The 8189-nt window shown below is 39.2% G+C and overlaps 1 protein-coding gene across 1 annotated transcript in view; it reads left to right on the top strand.

Moving 5' to 3' along the window:
• The window catches only part of LOC104941712 (protein phosphatase 1K, mitochondrial-like), a 15578-nt gene that overhangs the window by 5958 nt on the left and 1431 nt on the right, over positions 1–8189 (top strand).

The following is an 8189-nucleotide window of genomic DNA, read 5'->3' as shown; positions in this document are numbered from 1 at the left end:
TAGTTTGTCCATGCCTGCCCTACACCCTACCCCTCCGTTTGCGCGTTCACGCGGAGGGTCCGCCATATTGAGGGCTGTTCCAAAGCAACAGGGTTGCGTTCCGATAATCCAAAAATCAGCTCCTAAATTCTAACCCTATCTCCTATTCCTTGACCTCTGAGTGAAACGTCACGGGGTTAAGGGATAGTGGATAGGAGAATTCAAAAGGACTTAGGAGAAGAGACTGCGGTAGGCTACTTTAGAGAATCCGAATGCACTTTCACTATCTGACGTGTTTATGATGCGCCAGCGGACGTCATTGTGTGCGTCTGGTGCTGTGGTGAAACTATGGAAACTACAGTGTTCTATACAACGCACTACATGGATTTTTAATAAGAACGAGGGACTCATCTAGAGACTCTGCACCATGCTCTGATGCTGTTGTTTTATACTTTATGAACGTGGACAACAGAGAAACATATTCTTCATGACCAAAGTTGTAATTGAAATAAAAAAGGAAAGTGAAATTTACGCTCGTCACCCTCTCCCTCCGGTCCACATTAATACAAATGATCTGCTTGTGAAAGGGGCATTATTAGACGCCCCCATTTTTGAACAGCTGTTGCTGATAGTGCCCAATACCAGGCTAAAAACCCGAGGGGACCGACCGAGCCTTCTCAGCTGTCAGCCCAGCCCCCGTTGACAATTCACGTGGGCTGGGCGAGATTCCCCGGCTGATTTTTTGTCCCGGTCCTGATTTGATTTGATTTGTTAGTGAGAAAACAATCCTTTCTAATTAATTTGTTCATTAAGTGAAGCCAGGAAGAATCAGACAACCACATCATACACAACTAGTTTTGCCTTTTTATTCATAATATGTATAATAGTGCTGCTTTCATTCATGGTAAAAAACAAAAAAATTAGGTTTCGAGTAGAACAAGTCGGTGTGGGTGTGCTAGGTTTTTGTGCCAATGGAAATACGTGTGTGGGGAAAACACTAGTCTGTAGGTGCTTTATAGGGTTGTGATAGGAAAAGCAAAAAGCTCTGTTTCCATCAACTCTACATAACACACACTCACACAGACGCTGCTTAATCTGCTATTGTTATAAGAAAATGACTCAGTCTGCATCATGGATCATCACATGCTAACATCCATATGGAAACATACTGCAAGTAGGAGTAGGAGTCAGACTTTATTTCCATGACTGATGAACAGCGGATGTTCTCTTTTTAGGCAGCAGACAAGCCGACGGTTAGGTGATTTTGTATGAATTAAGGGTGAAGGTTACAGCAACAAACTGGTGTTTATGTATGAATCGTCTAGCAAGAGCTCACAGATGACAAAAGCCATGGAGTAAATGACTGTTTTATAATAAACACATAAATACGATAAGGAGGGTTAGATCTACTGTCAGCTTAAAAGACCTTTCCCTTGTTGAGTAAACACTGAACTCCCGCACAGATATTACCAACAGCACACATGATACAAGCACACTGTTTTTATTTGGCAACTATAATGTGGTCACAAAGGTTATACTTCACATAAAATGTCGTAACAAATGAACTCGTTTTGAAACAATCTCAAGTAACATTTGATAAAGTCTTGGATAATGATTGAAAACACTCACAGAATAATTTAAATACATCCAAAAATAACTTAAAAGATGAACAATAACTCGTTAAACAGCGCGAACAGGTAACGTTTAACGCTATGCTGATTATTTTTACACACAGAGCAAAACACTGCACACAGAAATAACTTTTACAAAATGATGTAAAGTGGAAAAAAATAAACAGGATATCACAGATCGCACAATGCTCACTGAATAAGTGCTGCTTCTTTGGAACATTTCAGAATAGAAATCAGTCATTATTAGAACATTTATAACAACACAATAAATAAATTATAAGCTGCCTCACCCTCATGCTACACACACATTGAACATGTATTCAATACTTAAATAACAACTGAAAACAATCAAGGGAAATTAAAGGAGTCATGAACAAGTACTTATTGAAGTATTTAGGGACTTTAAGAGAGCATCAAACACCAAGAGCAGAGTTCAAATGGACCTTTCTGTGTACTTCCTGCTGAAGGCACATGATAAAACTTCTTGGAAATACCCAGATTGCTTGAAATGATCGCCTTTATATTGTTGTATAAACACTTTCCACATCAAGGTCAAAATGAATTCAACTATATCCTTCTGCAGGCCAGTGTGTCTCTCTGTAGTGGGAGAAGTTCATTTCCGTAGTGCGTATTATTATTTCTGTGAAGCAAAATCTCTGCTCCAGGGCAAATGAATAATAAATAAGTATTCAACTGTCTTTTCACATACAGGAAGAAAGTATATGTTTTTTTCTAGCAGAGAATACTTATCAATTAAATCATAACTGATGTATACTCAAGTATTAAATTAGATCACGTTACTTACTTCTGGTTTTCGACATTTTGTTACACCCACTGTTAAAAATACCATTAACAGGAACACAGAGAGGCAGCTGAAAACCACGACTGGGATCACATTGCTGCGACTGGACACACCTAAGAAGAAGAAGAAGAAGAAGAAGAAGAAGAAGAAGAAGAAGAAGAAGACTGATTAGAGCTGACCTAATTGATATACAGAGAGAGAGACTCACAACGGAAAAGAGAGGTTGGCTATTTAAGACTTGTAATGGATCATATTTTTGGAGCGTTGACCTCAGAGAAAGGAAGCAGGTGAACGATCTGATGTCTGATAAACTTAAGGTTTATTTAGAGTCTGGCTAAAGAGAACCAGGAAGTCACATTGTATGCCACCACGTATTCTTCCATAGTCCTATATTTGCAAATTAAGCAAATCTGCCTCTATTCAAAACATGGTCAAACACAGAGGCACTGCACAACTAAAGTTCGACATGGACGTCCCATCTGTTACTATCTGCCCTATTCCTAATGTGAAAAGGACATTCTAATATCTAAATATGCATTCATTCTTAGGTTTGATTGTAAAAAAATCAGGTTTATATGAATAGATTAGCTCCAAAAAACAACTTTCTGTCACCTTTATCGGCCGTTTCTTCCTTAGGATCAGGAGTTTGGAGATATCTGGATTGAAGTGGCGTCTCTGTTGTCGGGGAGTTTTGCTCTGGAAAAAAAGATATGTATTTACTTATAACACAGTATTTAAAAGGAGACTATAGAGTGGTGCAGGAATAAGTCTTAAAAACCTGTAAAATGAGTTAGCAAGTTAGCCCTTTCGGGTCTCTTGTGACATGAAGTCATGTGACCGTGCTGTAGTTCCTTTATAGCCCAACATTAGCCTCCTTTAGCGGTGGTGACGTGAAGTCATGTGACCGTGCTGTAGTTCCTTTATAGCCCAACATTAGCCTCCTTTAGCTTAGCGGTGGTGACGTGAAGTCATGTGACCGTGCTGTAGTTCCTTTATAGCCCAACATTAGCCGCCTTTAGCTTAGCGGTGGTGACGTGGAGTCATGTGACCGTGCTGTATTCCTTATAGCCTAACGATAGCTTTTTCCTTCCAAAGATTGCATTTACGCTAAATGTATCATACATGTGTCTTTGCCACAGATCTTATTTTCTGCAATATTCCAAAATCCAATGGAAAAAACCCATTGGCTTTTTTCAAGGGAGCCCTCACTATGCCAACTTAAAAAATACGGCATCACTGCACCGATCTATAGTTGTTTCATACGGGGCGACGTAAACCGTTGACATGAAGATACTTGAGTTAGTGATCTTGTTTTATATTATGTTGTGACACTTTCTACATGTGCAAAATGTTGATAAAATAAAACATGTTAACGTTTAACTCACCAACAACGAGAACAACGACTGCAGACTTTTTTTGACCCTCTAATTTTGGGATGAAGCATCCGAATTTCCCCTCGTCTTCAAGCGTCACGTTGTAGATCTTGAGGGATATGTCCCCTTTCCCCAGGCCCTCTGTGGACAGCAGCGTCCGCCCCACGTACGACGAGATCTTTATATCTGTGACTTCCCTTCTGTCGCGATAAAGATGAACGTAATCCACTCTGCTCAGGCGGTCGTTGGGGTCCGGCTTCAGATCGGGCCTCGACCACTCAACGGTCAGTCCTGACACATTTATCGGAGGCTCCACGTGGCACGGGAGGATGATGTCATCACCTGGAGCTGCTCTGATTGGCTGAAGGGAACCGATCACCTGATGCTGACCTGAGAAATGGAGGATAAAGTTAAAAAAACCTATGGGAAAGAGGAGGAGGAGGAGGAGGAGGAGGAGGAGGATTGTGGCACTTTTTTCTGCTTATTGAAAGCTTCATATACTTGCAAGATTTTGGCTGTTTTCAGTTTGTATCTTTAAGGTTAGATTACATTAATACATGTATTCAAAGCGACCTACAAACACTTCTAAACGATAGACATGCATTTGACTCGAAATGTAAGGTTTATTTTTTGTATTTGGCCCAAGGGCACTTCAACATGTCACTTGCAGGGGTTGGGTATTGATCCACTGACCCTCTGATTGGTAGACGTGCATTTAAGTCGCTTTGGATAAAATCCTCAGCTCACTGAAATGCAAAGTAATGATTAAAGTATCCTTAGCGGAATTATTCTGTTTAACTTACAACATAATTTGGATTCCTACCAGTTTTCCACAGGATATTACATCATAACAGTTGATGGGAAAATACTGAATGTGCTATTTCAAGGACACAGAAATGTGCGTGATAACAAAGGTCCAAATATATGTGTGTTTGTGTTTAACAGGCTCTCCTAGAAGGTAAACATGCCACGCTGTCACAGGCACATCATAATTATTTAACGATGTTTAATCAGATGTTTTGCCTCTAGGGGGATGACACGCATGATCATTTCTGACGTGGGCCTCAGTTATCTTTAACAAAGTATAGAGTAATGCTATGAACCAGTATTCCTCCATCTTGTAAGTGCAAAACGTTTTCTCTTGTATACAAGTGAGCGAGGGACACTGTCCTTTGGCTGTATGTGATGATTACTTCCATTCTTGCAAACAATAAATACATTAATCCTGATTATTGAAACTCAAGCCGGTCTAAACAGCGAGCTTCACAAGAGCCCATTGTTTTCCCCCACCCCCCATCTCCACGTGTGTGTGTGTGTGTGTGTGTGTGTGTGTGTGTGTGTGTGTGTGTGTGTGTGTGTGTGTGTGTGTGTGTGTGTTTCCATCATGACAGTCACATTTTGTTTACAAAATACCCATGTCATGGGAGAAAAACTTCCTCTTTGGATTTGAATCATGAAAGTCACATTTTGTTTTCAACATCACATGCACCAACTCCATGTGATGTTTATAGTGTAAACTCTTTTTTAAAGGTCCCATCTTTTTGCCATTTTTACTGATCATAAAATTCCATTGTTGAGGTCCACTAGAATAGATTTACATTGTTCAATGTTCCAAAATCACATTGGTTTTCTCATACAGCATCTCTGTATAGTATCTCTATTCACTCTCTGTACACCAGGACATGACACCAGTAATGACAAACAGATGAGAATGCATGCATAAAGTCTAAGTGCCATGTTAGCGGGACATTACGGAGCTCACGAGTCCGCCCTGTGAGGCATGAAGAGCGGACAGTGTGAGGTGGATTTACTGGTGTCATTTCCCCTCACATTTCAGGGCAGAGTACTTTCTTGACATGACTGGATACAAATCTGAACTGAACCTTTCAGCCTTCCAACAGTAAATGTTTGGCTGGCAGAGGGTGGGCCTATTGTTCTATAGCTGTGTGCCAATTGGTCCAGATTTACTGACGTCAATGGCCCCGGAAGAAAAAAATTGAAAAATAAAAATCTCCAACGAGGCGTTCTGGGGCAGCATAGACAGATATTTTCTGTGTTAGAGTTTTACTCGCTACAGGGTGTACTTTGAGGGTTTGTGACTCTGCAGACCGTTTACATGCAGAAAAAGCTACATAACACACAAGGGGACGGGTAATAACCAGAAAAACATGACCTTTAAAGGAACTAGATTGACCTCATTGTCTTTGAAAAATCAGCAGAACTGTTAAACAATAATACTATTCACTATTCAAGGGGAAAATGTATGTCATCGAGTATGAATGGAAATAGAAAAGTCCCCTGTGTAGCCAAGTATAAAACAACAAGTAGAGTGAGTAATATATTTATTTATAACATTACATTTAAAACCTATATCCTGTGAGATTGAGAGAGATGAATACACCTCCTGAATTTCTGTTTAAAGAACATTACTGTAAACTTTATACACATCCCTTTTGTTTTACTTCAGTTTATTTCAATATAATATAAAAGCAAATTATCTTTAACGTTCCTCTTTGGATATAACAGACAAAGCACCAAATGTCTAAATAAACAGACTGAACATAACCCACAAGATTAAAGATATGATAGTGACCATAGGCGCTTTCACACAAAGTACTTTTCCCCAAAACTTTTATTTCCTGGAACTATCAAGTAAATCGCGTTCACACCTGCCTTGTATAGTCCGGTTGAATCGAACCCTGGTGCGTTTAGCAGCTTGGTGCGGTTCGTTTGGGTCGGTGTGAACACAATCCGAGACCTCTTAAGTCAGGGGTGTCAAACTCAAGGCCCGGGGGCCAAATCCGGCCCGTGACTTCATTTTATGCGGCCCCAAAAGAGCTTGCAAAGATATTTATTATACGGTTACAGGCTGATTTACAGAAGCACATTGCCCATAAACTACATGTCCCACAATGCATCTCTCATTTGACTTTTTTCTCAGAATTAGACTTTTTTTTCAAAATGTCACTTCACTTCCGATAATAATCCAATACAGAGGCAATAACATTATTTTATATATATTAAATATTTATATATGTATTTTTCTATAGTCTTATATTTACAACCGGCCCTTTGAGTGCAACCATAATGCTGATGTGGCCCGTGGTGAAATTGAGTTTGACACCCCTGATCTAGGGATAGGGTAAAGGTTTAAAAGGTCTAACTGTGAGAGTGTTGTGTTTAAATGAGTATGTAATGTGGACAATAACGTTTTTTCTTTTTTTATTATGGAAAATAATAAAAATAAATAGGCAGGATAATTAAGATGTCATAGAAAAAGCCCTAGAATGTTGCAGTTAGGGTAATTAATTTCAAAGATGAGTAAAAGTGATTAATACTGTATGCAAAATAAGCGGTGGGGGAGGTTTAAGATCACATTTCTAGTAGAAGTGATTTTAAAGAGATGCTGTATTTTCTTTCAGTAGCGAGTCGCGCTCAAATTAAAGCTTATTTTTCTTCCGGGAGCAGGAGCCAGTCAGTGGAGCGTGAGAGTGTGTCTGATAAAAACCATCTCAGTGACGAAGCAATTCTGGAAGGTGTTATGCTAATCTTCCAGTCAGGGCTATTTAGAAGAAAAGCTACCAGGTAGTATCACGTGTCTCTTGAGGAGAAGACCACCCAACCCTTTCATAAGAAATACATCGATGTGTATCGTAGAGATGAAAGGAATACATCTAAAAGCTAGAGTTTCAGACGGGTCCAGAGGTTTAAACATGTATGATGAATGATTATTAATATAAGATATGAAAACTGGCTCAACATCCATTCGATTTTTACTCTGTGTATTCCTCACAATGTTTTTTAATTAAGGCAGAACACAAAGTCAGAGCTTCACTTCAAAAAGACCCTGTGGAGGTTTCTTCTGAACAACCAAAAGGTGTGTTTACACTCAGTGGTAGTAAAAGATAAAGTGTGTATCCTAGAGCTTTAAGAAATGTGATGAGTGCTCCGTGCATTAATGTTTACATCAATATGTTTACAAGTCTGTGGTTTTTCTTTTTCCAAGCCTTATTTGACACTTTTGGGTGTGACATCTGGGTGTTTGAGCTAGCTGTTCACTGGAGTATAGTGTGAAACCCTGCTGATGAGCAACACTAACAAAATAGACCCAATTATAAAAAAACTCCTAGATCAAAAGTAGAAAAAAGATCCAGAGGGCAACTTCAAGCCAAACAATTACTATGATAGTCTCATATTACTACCAAACGTGCACCCTTTAATATTTAAAAGCACATTTTGGAGATTGTGGCATAAAATATTCATTCAAAAGCTAAAAACTCCATTGGAAAGGAAATATTATGTAGATATGATATATAGATGTTTGTGAGTGTAAATTAAAGGTTACCTATACAGTTTTTTTGCTTGTGTAACCATTAGCCAATCACCAACCAAGGTAACCCCCCC

This window comes from Notothenia coriiceps, unplaced genomic scaffold (genome assembly GCF_000735185.1).
Source record: "Notothenia coriiceps isolate Sejong01 unplaced genomic scaffold, NC01 NC01_scaffold00003769, whole genome shotgun sequence".
Taxonomy (NCBI): Eukaryota; Metazoa; Chordata; class Actinopteri; order Perciformes; family Nototheniidae; genus Notothenia; species Notothenia coriiceps.
The sequence above is the reverse complement of the archived record's forward strand: the minus strand, read 5'-3'. Positions and strand labels throughout refer to the sequence as shown.